Source organism: Pinus tabuliformis, chromosome J (assembly GCF_031772625.1).
Source record: "Pinus tabuliformis cultivar Carrire ecotype Pingquan chromosome J, CPIR1, whole genome shotgun sequence".
NCBI lineage: Eukaryota > Viridiplantae > Streptophyta > Pinopsida > Pinales > Pinaceae > Pinus > Pinus tabuliformis.
The window spans coordinates 463,870,155-463,893,148 of NC_142295.1; positions in this window are offsets into that span (position 1 = coordinate 463,870,155).

Genomic DNA, 22,994 nt, shown 5'->3' on the forward strand with positions numbered 1-22,994 from the left:
AGCCAAAAATATAGGTCTAATACCTCTCGCTCAGAACAAAAACGTATTCGATACCAATCAAAAGACTACATGATCGTCGGTGACACACTTTACCGTCGTGGTGTCGATACAGTTCTGAGGAGGTGCCTCACTGTTATAGACATTTTTGTGCCTTGCAGCATTGAGCATGAAATGTCCATAATCTAAGGGATCCAAAGTCCCTAAACATGTTGTTCCTACCCCTAGAGGAACAAGGCTAACAAACCACAACAATTCACAAAAGTTCTCCACCTGAAACTGCTCAAAAACAAGTCAATTCAGGATCATGTCAACTGCTCCACTGACCATCTGCGCTGAATGTCAATGGCTCCACTGGCTACCTGCGCTGAATGTCAACTCCAACACTGGCTACCTGCGCTAAGCGAGATTGGACAAGTGGCAGACTCATTCCTCAAGGTGTCAGAACCCAGGAAGCTTCCAAAATGACACTTGCCTCAGGGAATTCGACTGGTGATGAGTAAGAGGTTCCAAATCTCCAAGTGGAAGAAAGAACCTCCAAGTGGACTCAAGAACTGACAGAGGGAGAGGACACTAGTCAGATCTCAAGCTGACTCATCCTCTCTCCAATCATCTATATATGGATCTCTCCTCCATGAGATCTAGAGGCTGGAATTTTGTTATTGCAAAGAATTGCTGTTGGTTTGAGACTGGAATCATTGGGTGCTTAATGCTTTGAAGGGGCTGAAGATAGGAATTCCATTTGCTGGGAAGGAGATGCTGGATTGGAGCCCTCTGGGTTGTATCTCTTCCTGAACCTTGTTATTCATCAATAAAGCTATCTTGGTTTCTCCTATATGCTGATGTATTTTGATGTATGAATGTATTAGTGTATTTGGTTTATTTCTAATCCTAAACTAGTTATGAATGTGAACATCTGTCTTTGTGTAGTGTTCTTCTCTTGTCTCAAGTAGCTGTTCTCTTGTCGCAAGTAGCTGTTCTCTTGTGATCTTGCAGGAAGTTGGCTAGATAAGCAAGAAGGCAAGTAGCTGTGAACACCCAAAGAGAAGGGAGATTGGATCAAGGGACAAACGGAAGACACCGGTAAGTCTATTGATCTCTCTTCTTTCACATTTCATAAAGGAAGAAACCAGTATAGCTGTACTCGTTTGTTGCTAAGGCACTGTCACACCTTAGGTGGATAGGATCGTCCTGCATAGGCATTTTTCCCCACAACAAATTGGCGACTCCGCTGGGGAGATTTGTTTAGTCATTTTTATTTGTGTTTCTATCATTGTTTGCATCATAGACTTGAGAGCAACAATCGAACTGCATTTTTCCCGGATGCAAAGTAGAAAGTTGCTGCTTTGATCCAGTTGCTGGACTTGTCTATGATCTGAACAATGGATTCACGAATGATTTGATGATCCTTGTGATAGATCTTAGTAGCTTTCAAAGCATCCCTTTGATTATACCTTGCTTGTGTTTCTGATTTGGCCTGAAACTGTTGATTTTTGAGCAATTTGTGACCCAGAACCCAGGAGAAATGAGAGTTTCTCCTTCAGCGCAACTGTTGTGAAGGCAGTCTGCATTTCAACGCAGGTCCCGTGAAGGTTACCTGCGCTGAATGTCAAATCCTCAGTGTTGAGGTTGCGCTGAACCATTTTGGCCTTGTGCAGCTGGGGTTCTCTGCTCTTTGTTGCCTTGTTTTGATCTCTGTTTTTTGCAGCCTTTAACCAGCATAGGTACCAGTCAGATAAATCCTTTTCTTTGCTTACATTCCGCCTCCTTTTGTACAAAAAGACTGTGAGTGTTTTTATGTGTTTGTGGCGTCAATTACAGTTTTCCTTTGCATGAGTAAAATAGTCATCCTGTAGCCTTTGATTCAGATCTGATTGATTGTGATCTTAGAAGAGAGTTCATTGGCTGTTTGCAGATTGATTATAGATTTACTTTTGCTTATTGGTTTGAATTTGTCTCTTTTAAGTGTCAAAACAAGTCTTTATTTCGAAAATCGTTAAGTAGTGTAATCTCTTCTACCCTCTCTGATTTCGAAAAAGTGAACTTGTTTGTATTGATCATTTAAAAGCAAATTCAAAGTTGTACAAAAAGCTTTCTTTGTAGGCATCAATACTAAGAAAGCGGAAAACAAACACCTGCATTGTGCATTTTGCATTTGATAGTTTGCATGTCGGATTTAGGAAAAGTGCATTAGAGTGTGCTGGTTGCTCTTTGAGAAAAGATGGTGTCTTTCTTTTCCCTTAGTAGCTAGGATTTTCAAAGTTGAAAAGATATAAAGCTTGCTTATCATCTTTAGACTACATTTAGGAATTTGTATCATACATCTCGTGGTGAACCTTGAAAGGCAAACTTTAAAAAGATCAACCGAAAATAAATTGAATGAACTTAACAACGCTTTGTAACATAACGCACAACATAGAGGTCTAGGCTAGAGACGTGTTCCGGCGTCGTTAAGCCTAGTGACTGTCGATCTCGTGGAAGGTGGGTGATTCCTCCTGAGGGACGATAGCGCTAGTACGGATTGTGCTCCCACGTACCGTCACGTATATATTGGGAGACCCCTATAGGCATATATCCTTTATCCTTAGGAAGCCGTGTCGGCCACCCTACTGATCGCAATGCAGTGAACACAGCATTCACGAAGATTGACCGCCCGTACCTTAAAAAGTATTCTGCGGTTTTGCGAAAAGTTTGGCACACCCTCTACCTAGAACTCCAGAGCAGTTCCTTTTGGCCTTTTTCAGACTCTATAACGGAAAAAGTCCATCCGAGCATTTGTCACTTCGGGCTCGTTAAAACATCGAAGGAGACTAGAGTCATCTTTATCTTTTTCTCGACTCTTTAAAATTGAAAAAGCAAGTTGTGTCCAAGCGTCCTTAAAATTTATTTTAAACGGAATAATCATCACCTTTCCCTCGTTGATCTTCGAAGTTAGTCTACCTTCATCACAAAGTTCTTGTAGAATCGCTAGAAAATCTTTTGGATAGACTAAATATGTCTGAACAACCGTCGACATCCAGGACTGTGTCATCCGACACAGCAGCGGCAGAGCCTCCTGCCGCTACTCCAACGATGTTCGCTGGTATACCATCTGTCCCGGCAAATTGTCAACAACAAGTTGGAGTCCAATCAGAGACTGTTTCGACGACATGGTTAGTTCCTATTTCTTCATCCGGATTATCATCTGGTATTTCTTATGTTGAAACTCAACAAATTGATCCAATGTGTCTTCAAAGGCCAATTTACCCTTTAAGTACTGGATTTCCGCCATATGGAGGACAGTATGCTTTTTCATTGTTCTCTCCCGGAGAACAACCATATGGGAGTTTACAACAAAGTTCAGGTCAAACTGGAATTACATCCAGCGGTTGGGTACCAATACTGCCTCAGCAACCAAGGGTTGTATATTCAATGCAACCAGTCCACCCTGTGTCGAATACTCCCACTATACCTGCTATGGTGACTGCATCGCAAGTACAAGCGTTACCTGTTGTATGTCAACCACAAGTTTCTCAAGTCGCAATACAACAGCCTCTTGTCTCAACGACTCAATCACAACCTCAGGTTAGTGCCTCCTTATCTGGAGCGACTCAGGCTCAAACAAGTACTATGACTCCTCATCTTGGTCAATCATCCAGTATTGGACAACAGCAAATGGTCCAACAACCAGGGCTGGTTCAATCAGAACAACCGCCATTCCAGCAATCATATCAAGGACCTGAGCAACAAGTCTTTGTAAGTAATGGGCAACCATATTATAGTGGTTATGCCCATCAACCTTGTCAAAGTTGCCAGCATTATGCTGGTATGCAAAGACCCACTGCTCAGGCAATTCCATCGTATCCTGGGTATGCTTCGCCTAACCTGAATCAACAGTTGCCCTTTGTAGCAACTCTAGAATTACTAGATCTAAACCGGCTAACGAATGATCCAATTGCTTATGCCCCTTGGTGGCCAGCGATTCCGCATAAACTTCCGTCAGATATTCCTAAATTTAATGGAAATCCAGGTGAAGATCCATCGAATCACGTGATGACATTTCATCTATGGTGTTCATCAAACACCCTAAACGATGATTCGATAAGGCTTCGCCTTTTTCAGAGGACGTTAACGGGTCCAGCGGCAAAATGGTATATTGAGTTGCCTAGAGCTTCGTTCGACAACTTCAGTACCTTAGCCACGACTTTCTTAACCCATTTTCAATTACCGATAAGGTATGAAACAGGAACGGAACTCCTAACCAACTTCAAACAGACAAGGGCCACTCACATATCTGATCATATACATGAGTGGCGACGTCGTCGTAGGATGGTAAAAACGTACGTTCCCGATCAGCTATTAGCTGAATGGTTTATCAAATCCTTACTTCCTACAATCACGGAAGATGTGGCAAAGGGGGGAGTCGTAACGGAAGAGCAAGTCATCGCTCGTGCGCAATATCTGGACTTGGTCTATACTCAGTCTGGCACGCTCTACGACAAAATACCTGACGCCCCTAGACCGGAATTCTCAATTCCTCCTCCTCCTAAATCAAACAATGACTCTCATGCCATCGATGGCGTGATTGGCACGACAGATTCGAAATCGACAAAGGCTACATCTAAAAGGGCCCGTAAGATTTCCAGTCAAAATGCAAATGAGGAACTTCTTGCCTCGGAAGTAAATGCTGCGTCGACCGACAAGGGCAAACAACTGAAGCAACCAGGGGGCAAGAAGAAAAAGAAAGGGAGAAAAAGGAAACCCCCTGCGGGGTGTCATATATGCGATGAGGATCATTGGACGAGAGATTGTCCACATATAGCTGAAGTTAAGAAACTCTTTAAGAGTTCAAAAACCTCAGCAGTATTGACTGATCCGTTTCCAAGCCCGGGTACCAAACTGGTTGCTAATCAAAATGCTTCCCGATCCCAATTGCTTATTTTGTCTATCTCAAAGCAGCAAAATGATGCTTTGGCAAGAAATAAAGATTACGGGAATCCACAGGTGTCGAATAACAAGGCTAATGAACAAACTAGTAGTTCGACAACAACTTTGACCAAAGTTGTGCCACCCACCATTCCTGAACAAATGATAAAGTCGCCAAAGGGAGTAGTGTACAAGTCGACATTTAATCCTCGTGCAAAAATAGCATAGAATTATAATATAATAGAGGACCTGGCCCAATCATCATCCGCTATGTCGACACTTGAGGTACCGCAAAATTGCCCCTCCCAAGAGCAATCTTTATTATCAGCAATAGGTGGGATTGGCCCAAGGGATTCCAATCTTGTGGCCTTTGATCATAAAGGATATGACCCTCAGTTACCAGCTCAACTATCTTTCCTTATTCAAGTGAAAGCCCTCAACAAAACTGTTCATCGAACAATTATTGATGAGGGGGCATCTACGTGTATTATGTCGATGAGTTGCTGGAAGAATTTAGGCTCACCACCCTTGTCGAGATCGTCAACGACGTTAAAAGCATTTGATGGACGATCATACACTCCAAACAGGATTTTAAGTAACTTGCAAGTTGAACTAGGGGGCAAAACAGTAGGAATTGATGTTGAAGTAATTGATGGAAACCTCGATTACAACATCCTACTGGGAAGGCCCTGGATATATGCCATGGCCGCAGTTGTGTCGACCTACTTCAGGAAGATTGCATTTCCCTTTCAAGGAGGAATTACAGTCGTCGACCAACAAACTTTCCTCCTCGACAGTTCACAAGTTACGGGAAGCATTCCAATGATCCATGGAAGCAATCATTCGCTTCAAAATATTGGAGTAGGTCTCCTAAAAGACCCTGCCTTAATGGGTACTTTTGCCCTACCGCCTGCAAGTAATCTGGCGGAAGTGGCCACAGTGGAAACCTACAATATGAAATCTTCTATATCTAATGGATTCGGAAGATTCCTAAACATTTTGTTAGCGTGGATCATCGCCCTAATAGAAATACTGTAAATACAGTGGGCTCCGAGGACGGTTCTTATCTCGTGTCAACCTCGTTAAAAAATGAAACAAGGAGTCATGAGGATAGTTATTTTATTGTGTCAACCTCATTAAAAAATGAAAACAATCCCCTTTCCAAATCTCAAAGGTAAACCTTCATTCCAACCACCAAGTTGAATGCAATGAAGCTTGGGGGGCATGCACCTCGATTTGGGTTATTATGCTGGGGGCATGCAAACTTATATCGAGCAGTTTTAGCACAAAGTTCATGCTCGTTAAAAAATAAATGCAGGATCCGAGCAGTTTTAGCACATAGTTCATGCTTGTTAAAAAATAAACATAAGACCGAGCAAATGTTTCCACCCACGTTTAAGCTCGTTAAAAAATGAACTATCCCGGTAAATAACCACTCTGAATGTAATATCATCAGCCATTAAAGCCTTGGTCGTGTTTGCACCGTCACCTCCACTTTTCATTTGGCCGATCGTTCACCTCCATATGATTGTTTACCCATTTTGAGGAACAACTGCGAAGAGTGATTTCACCTAGCCATCCTTGTGACACTGCCGTGATTGGAAAATTCCAACATGTACCTGGAATCTGCTGCTAACCCTGTTTATCACTCGTTCCTCAAAAGACGAGTCTTCTTTAAGCTCTTTTCAATTGACTCGTAAAATATGAAAAGATTGCCGAGTCCTTGGCCTTCTAGCTCATTAAAGGACAGGAAGAGCTATCCCTCCTCTAGATTTTAATCTTTTTGGACCTGAGGGATTATTGCACAAAAAGATCGAGTGCTTGTTTTGTTCGGCTCGTTAAAACTATCGAAAACTCATCCCTTCTGTATTGTTTTATACTTTTTCCGACTTATGGGATTAGATGACGAAAAAGGACTTTTGGAGTTAACTTTATGTACCTTTTCAGACTCTCTAAAAATGAAAAGGACCGAGTTATCCTTGTCGTTAGACTCGTTAAAATCATTAAATAGCGACAAACTTGTCTTTAGACGAGAACGAGTTTCACTATCGCTAGGCTCGTTAAAACATAGCGATGGGCTTGCCCGAAGGGCAGGTTATAGAACAAGCATATATTATCCTTCTAAAGCTTGACAAAAATAAAGAGGTACTGGTCAGCAATGACTGGGGAAAAATTGGGAGAAACTAAAGAAAACTTTGATGGTAGCAAGTCGCTCTTGAACATGACACTTTTCCTCCGTACCACAATCGGGTTGGGTTGTTTCATTCACCAGTCACATCACCATGGTCTCGCCATACCATCCATATTTGGGGTAATGCTACCGATCCATCGCATCAGTGTCGCCATATGTTCAAGAGAAGTCGTTCAGAAAGAGTCAACCGTGTCCCATCCACTGCCATACATTATCCTTCATCCATTCATGACCGCCACCCTGAATCATATGTCACAGATCGTTTTCACCTTCATTAAAATCATTAGTTCCGTTCCGTGTCACTGATGTGGGATTCATTAAGGCCCTCCTGTGACGGATGGCTTCTTGTCGACATCAGCTCATTATCCAAGAAGTTGATCTAGGAACAACCCCTCCAGTACTTTGAAGCTTGCATGCCACAATGGCAAGTTTCTCACTTCCGGCGACAGGTATACATCAATGACCTTCAACCGAAAGATTTTGCGCGGTGTTCGACGCCAAGTCCTTTATTCACACCACGCGAATTGTACTGCAGTACCTTGAGGGTCATTATCATTATCGGTGATTCCTCTCGCGCTTGTTAACGGTTTACATCATTGACCGGTAATCAAGCGATGTCTTTCCATGTTCGACTTCAGAACAATTCTCACATGGATCGACTTGTACTTAGAGTGAAGATCGAACGAGTTTGAAGACCCCGGATCTAGTTTCATCCATCTGGGCTGCGATATATATTCAGGAAAGATAAAGACATTGACATGTACATCATTGCAGCAGATAATCATCCTACTCAAAGGATGATAATTTCATCAAAATTATCAGTCTATCATCAGACGATTGTCTGTTCTATGTACAGAAAAATGAATTTATAAAGCTGAGCATGGGAATGCCTGCCTCAGCTAGATCATGAAAGCAGTATGAAAAATAATGTATTGTATTGTATTGTATTACAGGTCTCCTCCCAGCATTGGATGAACTTCGGATCCCCCTGATAAAGCATTTCGCCCGATAAACAGCCTCATACTTTAGGGGGCAACTGTTATAGACATTTTTGTGCCTTGCAGCATTGAGCATGAAATGTCCATAATCTAAGGGATCCAAAGTCCCTAAACATGTTGTTCCTACCCCTAGAGGAACAAGGCTAACAAACCACAGCAATTCACAAAAGTTCTCCACCTGAAACTGCTCAAAAACAAGTCAATTCAGGATCATGTCAACTGCTCCACTGACCATCTGCGCTGAATGTCAATGGCTCCACTGGCTACCTGCGCTGAATGTCAACTCCAACACTGGCTACCTGCGCTAAGCGAGATTGGACAAGTGGCAGACTCATTCCTCAAGGTGTCAGAACCCAGGAAGCTTCCAAAATGACACTTGCCTCAGAGAATTCGACTAGTGATGAGTAAGAGGTTCCAAATCTCCAAGTGGAAGCAAGAACCTCCAAGTGGACTCAAGAACTGACAGAGGGAGAGGACACTAGTCAGATCTCAAGCTGACTCATCCTCTCTCCAATCATCTATATATGGATCTCTCCTCCATGAGATATAGAGGCTGGAATTTTGTTATTGCAAAGAATTGCTGTTGGTTTGAGACTGGAATCATTGGGTGCTTAATGCTTTGAAGGGGCTGAAGATAGGAATTCCATTTGCTGGGAAGGAGATGCTGGATTGGAGCCCTTTGGGTTGTATCTCTTCCTGAACCTTGTTATTCATCAATAAAGCTATCTTGGTTTCTCCTATATGCTGATGTATTTTGATGTATGAATGTATTAGTGTATTTGGTTTATTTCTAATCCTAAACTAGTTATGAATGTGAACATCTATCTTTGTGTAGTGTTCTTCTCTTGTCTCAAGTAGCTGTTCTCTTGTCGCAAGTAGCTGTTCTCTTGTGATCTTGCAGGAAGTTGGCTGGATAAGCAAGAAGGCAAGTAGCTGTGAACACCCAAAGAGAAGGGAGATTGGATCGAGGGACAAACGGAAGACACCGGTAAGTCTATTGATCTCCCTTCTTTCACATTTCATAAAGGAAGAAACCAGTATAGCTGTACTCGTTTGTTGCTAAGGCATTGTCACACCTTAGGTGGATAGGATCGTCCTGCATAGGCATTTTTCCCCACAACACTCACCCATGAGGAGGCCGAAGAAGTCCTGAATGATTGCCATTCAGGCGCGTGTGGGGCACAACAATCTGGTTACGCTATGCCACAATTTTTTTTACGAGCAGGATACTTCTGGCCAACAATGTTCAAAGATTGCATAACCGCAGTCAGAAGTTGCCATGCATGTCAAATTTTCGATAGCAAAACCAGAAGACCACCCGCACCCCTGCAACCAATAGTTGCTGTAGGGCCATTCGCCAAATGGGGCATAGATTTCATGACATGTAACCCCACCTCGACCATTGGGCATGGGTATATCATAGTCGCGGTAGACTATTTTACCAAATGGGCCGAGGCGATGCCTACATTAAACAACACCGACAAAATAGCTGCCCTTTTATTTTTCAATCATGTAGTCGCCAGATTCGGCGTTCCACAAGACATAGTCACAGATCATGGATCGCATTTTCGCAATCACATGATGGTTGAATTGGCTGCCAAATTGGGGTTGTCCCACGACAGCTCTTTCCATATTACCTGTAGGCCAATGGACAAGTTGAAGCAATCAACAAAGTCCTGAAGCGGATGCTGAAAAGGATGATTGGAGTCCACAAAAGGAGTTGGCACCTAATCCTGTACTCGGCCTTGTGGGCATACCGAACATCGGTAAGGAATGCAACCGGGTTTACACCCTTTCAACTGGTGTATGGCCTAGAAGCAATCTTACCAGTTCAGTGTGAAATCTCGTCCCTCAAACTCGCAGTCGACCTTCTCCCCGAAACTTTAGAGGAGGAGGCTCGTTTCTTGGAACTAATCCAATTGGATGAAACCCGTCGTGATGCCGCTTTGGCTAACGAAGCCCATAAGAAATGAGTCAAAGCGCAGTTCGACAAGAATGTCAAACCCCGTGTCTTCTCAGAAGGTGACTTGGTCTTACTTTATGACTAGGAATATGATAAAGTGGGAGCAGGTAAATTCAAATCCTTATGGATGGGCCCCTATATTGTTAAATGTGTGTTAGCAAAAGGAGCCTACGAGTTAGTAGATTATGACGGAATTCCACTGGCACAACCCCGTAACGGGTTGTACCTTAAGCGTTACTATGCATGATTCAGTGTAGTAACCCTTATGCTTTTGTTAATTTTTTGTTTTCGCTAAGGGTAATTGTTTTGGTCAGGTAATCCACTTTTTACATTTGTTGCAGATGTTGAACCTATTGGAATCATTTGTTGGATATGCTGACGGAGCGAGTCGTAGTTCGCGGAACCTATCTTCTGCGGCCTGGGCCATTTTTGATCCAAGCGGCGAGTTAGTAAGTTTCAGAGGGGTATGTATTGGTCGGTCAACAAATAACATCGCTGAATATAGCGCGTTGATAGAACTCCTCTCTGATGCCATCACCCATGGCATACGCCAACTTGTCGTCAGGCTAGACTCACAACTCGTCATCCTACAACTCACTGGCATCTACTCCGTCCGAAATCCAGCTATCTATCGCATGTTCCTAAGGGTCAAGATTTTGGAAAGGTAATTTGATTTTATTCAATATCAGTATATTTCCAGAAACTTAAACACATTAATAGACTCATTGGTAAATTATGTGTTAGATAGACATTTGAAACATTCATAAAAAGAAGCATTTCATCAATATTTGCATCAGGATCATGTAACTTAACCAAAATAAAACTCCGAAAATAAAAAATATATATATATATATAACTATTTATGGTTTACACATAATGTTCTGTAACCAAGACAAAATTGGTCAGATGACCCAAAACTCAAAATGCTAGGGGGCACCCTAGTCTAATGATGCTGGTGATAACAAGTCACCGCCTATGCAATCATGCGTAAAAGCCTAGTCCATCGACTTGGCATGCCAGTAGTATGTCACTGCAACCTCAGAGGCAGCTCGTCAGTCCTCACGTCCGGAATACCAAGAGTGAGGCCTTCGACCTGATCCTGCAATGCTGAAAGAGTCTCGGCCACATCAAGGTCGCGAAGGATAGCCCTTCCCACAACCTCTCCTGCTGGAGTGGCAGCTGGCACTCTCAGGCGTACTACTGGTCGAACTGGTCCAACATCTGCATGAGCACATGAGTTTTGATTAGTCCTGATAGAAGAAAGCACAAGAACGTTATAAAGAGAAATGATAAACAAAGATATGGTCAAAGAATTTACCGATGACACCCCACTGCTCGCCAACCGACAGTACCAAATCCGGGTCACCTCGGAAATCCATACCAGCATATGGATACTCAGAAAAAACCATCTCCTGATGGTTGAACCACTCGAAGAAGGTATCAGAAAAGGAAACCTGGGATTGACCAGCATGTTTGGCCATAAGGTCGACCCATCTCTGCATCCGTGGCTCAGTCGGTGGAGGTAAACCAAGTGAAACATACTGCGGCTGCATTAGCAGGATCTTTTCCAAGGCAAAAGCGGTCAAAATAGAACCATATCCAAAGTTCTTCAATCTTCCATTTTTCACCTTGGTCAGTTGTTCTTTCATCACAGAGAGTACTGCATCACACCAGTTGAACACCTTTGGTTCAAGGCATTCCAGGGCATACTGCATATAAGACCTGTTGGCCACATGAAGAGCCGCACTACCAGCCAGTCTAGCAAAAGTGAACAGAATGGTCCTCAGGGACCTGTCAGTGACATCTCAGATATTGATCTTTTTGTCCTTACTCGGCTGAGATCCCTCTCTATAATACCTGTGAATGTAATTTCTCACAGATTCACCCCCACGGGCCGAACCTGATAATGAGATAGGGGCACCATGCCTCGATAAGCCGGTCAAAAAATAGATGTCCAAAACAGTCAAAGGGATGGATTTGCCCGTGATCTGGAACACCTGGTTGGTAGGATCCCATGCATCGAGGAAATATTGCAACAAGTTGATTTGTTGCCTTATGCTAGAGATGCAGAAAAACTTGAACAGGCCACAGTTCCGCAGTGCATTTACCGTAACCGGATCATGTAAAGCAAGCATGTCCTCTTCTTCATGCTCATGCTCTCACCATGTAACAGGCATTTTGCTCCAATGAATCTCTGAAAACAAACAAGAGAAGAGTCAGGATCCTGATTTGGTGAAAAACATGCAAAAATTTCCATGAAAAACTGTGCACAAGTTTCCCTCCTTGCGCCCATCGCACCCCCAGTAGTGTACTGGGTGGGATGCATGCTGACTGGCCAATGGCCAAGCCAACATGCATCGCACCTTTCGATATAGGAAGGGTGCAATGGGGCCATGGCGAATTCTTCAAACCCCAGGGACTTAGAAAAACCAGGAAACATGCTCAGAATTCAAAAAGGAAAGAATGAAACTGAAGAGCTCAAGTTTAGCTCTTACCTGGTCCAGACGGCGCCAAGAATCGTCCACATAATCTCCCGTAATCAGCTGGTGAAAATCAAGGGGGAAAGCACCTCCAAAGCTCCAACAAGCCAAAGTCCAAATGAAATGGTAAAATGAGAGGTAAAAACCACTTTTAAATTACTTTTCACATAATTCAAGTAAAATATTAGTGTTTTGACTCATTTTTCAAGCGTATATTATTTGTTTCTAACTAGTTTGATGAAGCAATTGAATAGGCAGTACAACCTTTGAAGGAAAAAAGTTGTCAATGGTAAAATCAAGGTAATCAATGACCATTACATCGAGCAGTTTTAACGCAAAATTCAAGCTCTTTAAAAAATAAACATAAGCAATGAGCAAACGTTCCCCCAGAGTTTAAGCTCATTAAAAAATGAACCAATTTCTGGTAAATAACCATCGTGAATGCATTATCATCAGCCTTCGAAGCCTTGGTCATGTTCTCATCATCACCTCCACTCTGTATTGGCAGTTCATTCACCTCCATTTGATTGTTTACCCTTTTTGAGGAACAGCTGCGAAGAGTGATCCTGTTAGCCATCCTTGTGACACTGCCGTGATTGTAAAAATCCAAACCTTACCTGGAATTAGCTGCTACCCAAATTTATCACTCGTTCCTCGAAAAGCGAGTCTCCTTTAAGCTCTTTTCATCTGACTCGTAAAATATGAAAAGATTGCTGAGCAATTGGCCTCTCCAGCTCGTTAAAGTGATCGAAAGTGCTATCCCTCTTTTAGATTTAATCTTTTTGGACCTGAGGGATTATTACACAAAAAGATCGAGTGCTTGCTTTGTTCGGCTCGTTAAAATTACCGAAAATTCATCCCTTTTGTATTATTTTATACTTTTTCGGACTTAAGGGATTATATGACGAAAAAGGATTGTTGGAGTTTTCTTTATGTCCCTTTTCAAACTCTCTAAAATTGAAAAGGACCGAGTTATCTTTGTCGTTAAACTTGTTAAAACCGAATAGCGACAAACTTGTCCATACAGACAAGAACGAGTTTCACTATCACTAGGCTCGTTAAAACATAGCGATGGGTTTGCCCAAAGGGAAAATTATAGAACAAGCATATGTTATCCTCCTCAAGCTTGACAAAAATAAAGAGGTACTGGTCAGTGATGATTGGGGAAAATTGGGAAGAAAACTTGAAGAGACTTTATTGGTAGCAAGTCTCTCTTGAACATGACACTTTCACTCCGCATCCGAGTCGGGTTGGGTTGTTCCGTTCACTGGTCATATCACCATTGGTCCATCACACCATCCATATTTGGGGTTAACGCTACCAATCCATCATGTCAGTGTTGCTGGTATGTTCAAGAGAAGTCGCTCAGAGAATTCACCTGTGTCTCATCCACTACAATACATTTACGCTCCATTCTTTCATGACTGCCACACTGAACCTTATATCATCAGATCGTTTTCACCTCCATTAAAATCATTTGCTCCGTTCCGTGTCATAGATGTGGGATTCACTAAGGCCCTCCTATGACGATTCGCTTCTTGTCGACATCAGCTCATTATCCAAGAAGTCGATCTAGGAACAACCCTTTCAGTACTTTGAAGCTTGCATGCCTCAACGGCAAGTTTCTCACTTCCGGCTACAAGTTTACATCAATGGCCTTCGACCAAAAGATTTTGCGTGGTGTTTGACGCCAAGTCCCTTATTCACACCATGTGAATTATACTGTAGTACCTTGAGGGTCATCATCATTATCGGTGATTCCTCTCGCGCCTGTTAACAGCTTACATCATTGGCTGGTAATCAGGCGATGTCTTTCCATGTTCGACTCCAGAACATCTCTCACATGGATCGACTTGTACTTTGAGTGAAGATCGAACGAGATTGAAGACCCCGGATCTAGTTTCATCCATCCAGGCTGCGATATATATTCAGGAGAATAAAGACATCAAATGTACATCATTGCTGCACAGATAATCATCCAATCAAAGGATGATGGCTCTACCAGAATCATCAGTCTGCACTCAGACGATTGTCTGTCTTATGTACATGAGAATGAATTTATAAAGCTGAGCATGGGAATGCCCGCCTCAGCTAGATAATGAAAATATTATGAAGATAATGTATTGTATTGTATCTTATTATAGGTCGCCTTCCAGCTCGAAAAAAACTTCGGATCCTCATGATAAAGCATTTCACCCGACATCGAAAGATTAACGACCTCATGCTTTAGGGGGCAACTGTTATAGACATTTTTGGGCACTGCAACCCCAATCATAAATGTCCATAAACCAAGGAATCCTAAGTCTCTAAAAGTGTTGTTCCGACCCCTAAAAGAACAAGGTCAGCTGATTACATCATCTCCCAGAAGTTCTCCATGAAAAACTACTCAGAACTGGTCAAAACTGGACCATCTCACCTGCTCCATGGTCAAATTGCGTTGCATCCCACCTAAATGCACACGGGAGGTGCGATGCATACTGAAAAGCCCTTCTATGGGGTGCGATGGGCGAGAGTGGACAAATGGCAGGGTCAATTTGCGAGGTGGAAGATCATGGAATCTTCCAGAAACTTCTCCTGTGACACTTGCCTCTCTGCATTCGCCCAGGGATGAGTAAGAGATCATCAATCTCCAAGTGGAATCAAGAACTATCAGAGAGAGGACACTAATCAAATCTCAGAAGCTAACTCACCCCCCTTTCAAACATCTATATATGGATCCCTCATCCCAGAGATCCAAAGGCTGGAATTTTGTATCTTACAAGGAAGTGCTACTGGTTTCTTGGTGTAACATCATAGGGTTGGGTGATCTAAGCTTTTCATGAGGTGAAGAAGGGCTTTCTTGCTGAGAGGATGACGCTGGGTTAGAACAATTGGTTGTAATCCTCTTTGCTATTCTTGATTATTAATAAAGCTATTCGAGTTTTCCTCCACATTCTTGTATGGTTGATGATATATGCATTTGTGTGGTCAATATATATCTGGTCCTATATTGTTTATGATAGTAGATCTCTGTTCTTGGATAGTGTTATGCTACTTTGATTCCACAGGTTCTCTTTGAAACTGGGTAGATGAGGAAGCGAGTGGCAAAGATCTATTATAAGGGAGAGGAATCAAGCAAGGAACCAAGCGCAAGATAGAGGTTGGTCTCCTTTGTTCCCCTCTTATCTACTTCTCATAAAGGAAAACGAAAGTAGTTTTAGTTTGTTTGTTTCTAAGATAGCTACCAGTATTAGTGGGACTAGCAACTCTGCATAGACACTAGATTTCCTGATAACACCAAGGTAGATGATATGTTGGATTAGTTGCAACAAGCAAAGTACTTCACCAAGATGGACTTGAAGTCTGGATATCACAAAGTTCAAGTCAAAGAAGAAGAAACCTAGAAGACTGCCTTCAAAACCAGGCAAGGTTTATATGAGTGGTTAGTCATGCCATTTGGACTATGTAATGCACCAACTACATTTATGAGATTAATGAATGATTTACTACGTCATTTTATAAATTCATTTGTTATTATCTATTTGGATGATATATTGGTATATAGTACTACCCGGGAGGACCATATTTCACATTTGACACAAGTGTTGGAAACATTGAAGAAGCACCAGATGCTAGCAAATCTCAAAAAGTGTGAGTATGGTCAGTGCCTACTAATGTTTCTGAGGTCAGGAGTTTCATTGGGGTAGCACAATACCTAAGGAAATTCATAGCCTCATTTTTAGTAGTAGAAGCACTAATCCATGCCATAAAAACAAGTGGCAAGAGTTTCCAATGGGGAAAAGGTCAACAAAAGGCTTTCGAGGAGATAAAGAAGAAGATCAGTCAAGCACCATTTCTAGCATTACCAAACTTGTAGCAACCCTTTGAAGTGGAGATAGATGCGAGTGGGTATGCTATGGGAGTTGTCTTGGTACATGGAGGAAGGCATGTATGCTACCATTCTAAAGTATTTCATGGGGAAATCCTTAACTACCCTACTTACGATAAGGAAATCTATGTACTGGAGCAAGCTATGAAGAAATGGAAGCAATATCTGATGGGAAAAGAGACAATAATCCACACAGATCACCAATCGTTACAATACTTTCAAGCCTAGAGTAAGCTACAACAAACCAAACATTACAAGTGGATGGGGTTTTTACAACAGTTTATTTGGTGATCAAGTATAAGAAGGGAATCACAAACAAGTTGGTCGACATGCTTTCAAGGCCACTCACATCAAATATTACAACTTTGGGGACTCTTATGCACATGTATCCCTTCACCCATGATGCATACAGAGAGGCATATTCAGAGGATGAAGACTTCAAGGAGATGTATCAGTATTTGGAGAGTTATAGTCATGTGCATGATGGCGATAACACCATTGAATACCATCTCCAGGATGGGTTACTATGCAGGCTAGATAAGCTATGTGTTCCTAAAGGTGAGTGGTTGTAACTAATTAGAGAGGCTCACACCTCCAAGGTTGCAGGGCACTTTGGTTTAGGGAAGACTGTGGCTAATTTGCAGAGGTATGTTTATTGGCCCATGATGTAAGAGCAAGTAGCTAGGTTCATAAGAGGATGCATTCTTTGTTGTACCAAAAAGGATAGTAACATGAAACCGGGTCTATATCATCCCTTACCTAAACCTACTCGTCGTTGGGAAAGCATTTACATAGACTTTGTGGGAGGTTTATTGACAACCAAGAAGGGACATGACTACCTATTCAAGGTAGTTGACAGGTTCAACAAGATGTGTGTTCTGATGTCTTGTAAAAAGACCAACAACGGGCAATAAGCAACAAATTTGATCTTTGAATAGGTTTGGGTGCACTTTGGGATACCAAGGAACATCATTTTAGACATGGATACAAGATTTCTCAGTGAATTATGGACTACATTGTGGGAGAAGATGGACACGAAGTTGAAGATATCTACAACTTTCCATCCACAAATATATGGGAAGACATAAGTGGTTAACAGGAGTTTGGTGAAGCTTCTAAGGGGATACAACTAGAAGCATTCGAAGACCTGGGATGAAAATGTATTTTATATACTACATTCTTACAACAGAGCAGTCCACACTTCTACATGAAAGTCCTCATTTGAAACTTGTTTTTGATATTTACTGCTTTCACCATTGGACATTGCATTTGGGCAGTAAGGAGGAGTGAGGGAAGATCTTATAGGATACACTTGGAGGGCTGAAAATTTTATAGAGAAGTTCAGGCAAATCCATCTATAGGTACAAGAAACACTACAAAAGTTATAGGAAAAGTATAAGGCTAGACATGATCAACACATAACAAAGAAATTGTTCAGGGTGGGAGACAAAGTATGGCTATAGTTGAACAAGGAGAGGCTGCAAGGGCCTCGTAAGAAAATCAAGGCTATGAGGTATGGTCCATTTGAGATACTAAAAATGTGAGTGATAATGCGTATCGACTTAATTTACCACCATACATGCGCATTTACTCAGTGGTGAATGTAAAGAATTTGAAACTCTATGAGCCTTCCATGCTAGATTAGGAAGATGAACATGTCCTACCTTCTATGGAGGATTTGGCACCAGATGCTTAGCAAAAGTTGACAAAAGATACAGTTTTACAGAGGAGATTCATAATTACAAGACAGGGGCAATATTACTTTTGGCAAATTGGGTTGAAGGGACAACTTTGAGGCAAAGCTAAATGGTACACCAAAGAGAAGGTGGAGGAAAAGTTCCTCACCTCATTCAGTAGAAGATTTTGGGGATCCAAATCCTCCCAAAATGGGGAGGTGTGATATTTATTGGATCATTATATTGTTTTTCATCCATCTTGATGCAATCCGAGTGGAAAAAGTGGAGGAATCAACTCAGGGGACCATTTTTACCAATGGGACCCAGTTTGGAAAAATAGGGCCTGAAACCTTTTGGGAACGTTTTGAGGCATCAAATGATGTTTGGGGGTAAAACTTTGTTGCTTTAGTGTGGTACCCTTTTTATTTTTTTCTACACACAGAGATATTTCCAACTATGCAAGAAGCACATCAATCATATTCCATATGAAAAAATTATGCCACTCAGAAGTTGACCTTCCTTTTTTCACACCTATAATTCAAGAGGATGTCATGTCAGCCCCCATTATTCATGGAAAAAGCCCTAGCCACATGACTGTGATGTAAAAGACCCTTGAAGAGTCTATATTGTAACTCTAGTTAAGAGTTGATGTAGTCAAATTTTGTTGATCTAAAGATGATTTGAGGTTGTCATTGATGTCAACCCAAGCAACACAAGTACTCCCACTGTGATTAGGGCACCTCTTCCTATTTCCTTCTCTCCCACTTTTACATCAATGGAAAATGGTAACTCCCCCTGACACACAACCATCCTACGGACCTGTACACACTTCCACTCCCCCTTTATTTTATGAATAAGGAAAATCTAATGAGAACTTGGGAGAATCCCAAGCTTCTGGCGAAGATATTCAAATGCTTCATGAGGTAAAGGTTTAGTGAAGATATCAACGATTTGTTCTTTTGTACCAACATATTCAAGTTTGATATTCTTTTCAGTGACTTGTTCTCTAACAAAATGATATTTTATCGGAATGTGTTTTGTTTTTGAATGCATGACAAGATTCTTGGAGATGCTGATGGCACTGGTGTTATCACAGAAGATGGGAATAGGCTCACTGAATTGTACTTGAAGATCTTGCAAAGTTTGTTTCATCCAAAGGACTTGAGTACAACAAGCTGCCACTGCAATGTATTCTGCTTCCGCTATAGATAACGAGATTGAGGTTTGCTTTTTGATCAACCATGATACGAGACAACCACCTAGATATAATGATGCTCCACTAGTACTCTTACGATCATTAACACTTCCTGCCCAATCTACATCTGTAAAGGCTTAAATAATAAGATTATTTCCCTTGGGATACCACAAGCCATATTCTATTGTGCCCTTTAGATATCGAAGGATTCTTTTGATGACAATAATATGTGATTCTTTTGGTGCTGCTGGGAATCTTGCTACTTGTCCAACTGCTTGCATAACATCTGGTCGGGAGCCTGTTACATATAGAAGACTACCAATCATAGATCTGTACAACCTCTAATCCACATCCTTAGATGAGTTGTCTATTCTCAATTTGCGAACCTGTTACCATCAGAGTAAGGATGGGTTTGCAATATTCCATTTTGAATTTCTTCAACATTTCCTTGATATACTTGGCTTGACATATAAATATTCCTTTCTCTTGCTGAGATATTTGAAGCCATAAGAAGTATGTCAACTCATCAAGTAAAGACATATCGAACTCACTTTTCATCTTTGTAGCAAAGTTCTTACTTAGTCGATCATCATTGCTACCAAATATTATATCATCCACATATACCTCAACGATTGTTAATTTATCTTTATCTATTTGTACGTAAAGATTGCTATGAGCAGTACCTTTCTTGAACCCTTGTTGACGTTGTTGGGTTGTGTTATATTCTTTCCATGACTAACCCACGTAGTGAATCGGGGGGTGGGTAGCCCCCCTCTACGGGGTCTGGGGCAGCGCCCCGGGAAATTTTTGTTTGGACCCTATATTAGGTTTGGCGAACCTACCTATGGTTTTCGGTCCATGGTATTGGATGCTTCGGCATGTATAAATATGTATTGTAACATTGAAAGGAAAATAATGAAAAATCAAGCTGGTAGTCCCGGTTTTGGGATCCAGGGGAAAATCTATGTGTATATGTGTTTTATGTGTTATGCTCTCGCATTGTTTATTTTTCTGTGATTTAGAATTCATATGCAGGTAATTTCTGTACGGGGTTAAAACCTACATTTGGTATCAGAGCTATTTTGGCTTCAAGGGGACGCCTTTGTTGCTGAGGGGTTTCGTTCGGGTCTATGGTAGACCCTGTTCAGTGGGAGATCTGCGAGATCGAATCTGGTGGTGAAAGAAGATGGCGAGTAGCGGAAAGATAGAGATCGAGAAGTTCAATGGTCAGAGTTTTGAGTTGTGGAAACTCAAGATGGAGGATCTGTTGGTGGATAAAGATTAGTGGATCGCGGTAGATCCAGGTACTAAACCAACGAGAGTGACCGATGAAGAATGAAAGAAGTTGGATCGGAAGGCAAAGAGCACAATACGATTGTGTGTCTCAGATTCAGTATTGCTGAATGTATCAGGGGAAGCTACGGCGAAGGCTTTGTGGGACAAGTTAGGGACTTTGTACCAATCTAAGTCTCTGGTGAATAAACTGTTCCTGCGGAAAAAGTTGTATAACATGAGGATGAAAGTTGGAGACTCGGTGACAGAGCATCTGAAAGCATTTAATACTGTGGTAAGTCAGTTAGCATCTGTTGATATTAAAATTTCAGATGAGGATAAGTGCATCAGTTTGTTGTGTTCTCTACCAGATTCATGGGATAGTATGGTTATTGCAATAAGTAGCATTGCAATTGCTTTGCAGTTTGATGAAATAGTCTCAGCCTTGCTGACGGAGGAGATGAGACGGAAAAATATGGAGAGCTAGAATGGTGATGCCTTGTCTGTACGAGGACGGTCCCAGAATAGAAACAAAAATAAGTCATTGAGTGGGAGATCTAAATCTAGAGGGAGATCTAAATCTCCAGGAAAACCTGTAAAGGTGGTGTGCTGGAAATGCGGAAAGGAAGGGCACTTCAAAAGGGACAGTAAATCTAAAGCTCCTGATAAAGGAAAGGGATCTGATGATGCTCCTTCTGTAGAGGCAAAAACCACCTCAGATGAAGGTGGGGATGTGTACTTGGCTTCTTCAAGTACACATGTAGATCATGAGGCATGGTTGATTGACTCAGGTGCATCCTTTCACTTCACTCCCCATAGAGAGTGGTTCTGTGAGTATGAGAAATACGATGGTGGTGATGTCTTCTTAGGAGATGATAGGAAGGCTAGAATCATTGGTCGGAGAAAAGTAAATTTGAAGTTGCAAGGTGGAAGGGTTAGAACACTTCTGGGTGTTCTGCATATTCCTGCATTGGCCAGAAATCTGATTTCTATAAGCAAGTTGGATGATGCAGGTGTAAAAATAGTGTTCGAGAAGGATACCTGCAAGATGGTTCAGGGAGCACTGGTATTGATGCGGGGAGTTCGGACTGGAACTCTGTACAAGATGCAAGGTAGCACTGTTGTTGATGGGTGCAATAGTTTTGTAGTTCCTGAAAGTGGAGCTGAAAATCTAGTGGTCTCTGGAGAGAAGACCATGTTGTGGCATCAAAGGCTTGGACATATTGGAGAGAAGGGCCCTCGAATACTTCATGGTAAAGGTATGGTAGAAGGTATGAGTAATAGCTCTCTGGATTTTGATTTCTGTGAAAATTGTGTATATGGGAAGCAGAATCGGGTGAGTTTCCCCTCTGGTGCTAAGAGGGCGAAACATATATTAGAGCTTGTGCATAGTGATGTGTTTGGACCTGTGAAGGTTCCATCACTGGGTAAGTCTGTGTACTATGTATCATTTATAGATTACTTCTCAAGGAATACATGGATATATTTCCTTAAGAAGAAATCTAAAGTCTTTGACAGTTTTAAAGAATTTAAGGCTCTGGTGGAAAATCAGACAGAGAAGAAGATAAAGGTGCTAAGGACAGATAATGGTGGAGAGTTTTGCAGCAATGAATTTGAAGAATTCTGTAAGAAGTGTGGTATAGCACGGTAGAAGACTACTCCATATACACCTTAGCAAAATGGAGTCGCAGAAAGAATGAACAAGACATTGATGGAAAGGGCAAGAATAATGCTCAGTGGTGCCGGGTTAGGACAGGAATTCTGGGCAGAGGCGGTGGATACTGCATGTTACTTGGTCAACAGGTCACCTTCATCAGCGTTGGAGGATAAGACTCCACAAGAATTATGGACTGGTAAGAAACCCTCTCTTTCACATCTGAGGGTATTTGGATCTGATGCATATGTACATGTTCCAAAGGAGAAACGAACCAAGTTGGATAGTAAATCTGAAAAGTGCATCTTTATTGGGTATAAGGATCGTTTAAAGGGTTATAAGCTTTGGAACCTAGTCACATGGAAGGTTGTGTACAACCAAGATGTGGTGTTCATAGAGGTAAAAGATGTTATTAAACATGAAGTCCAACCAAAGGAACCTGAGAAGATAGAGTTTGAACTAAAGGATGAAGAATCAGACTCTGCAGCAGAGGAGGAATCAGAAGATGAAGAGCCACAAACTCCGACACTGAGAAGATCAGTTCAAGAAAGAAGGCAGCCAGAAAGGTATAGTCCATCTGCTTTCTGTTCAAATTTTGCTTTGTCTGTTACCGATGATGATCCCATAACTGTGAAGGAAGCAGTAGATTCAAAGGATGGAAAACTCTGGAAAGAGGCCATGGTTGATGAAATGGCATCTTTGCACAAAAATGAGGCTTGGGATCTGGTGGAGTTGCCGGCTGGAAGGAAACCCATTGGCAACAAATGGGTGTTCAAAAAGAAGACAAATGCAGAA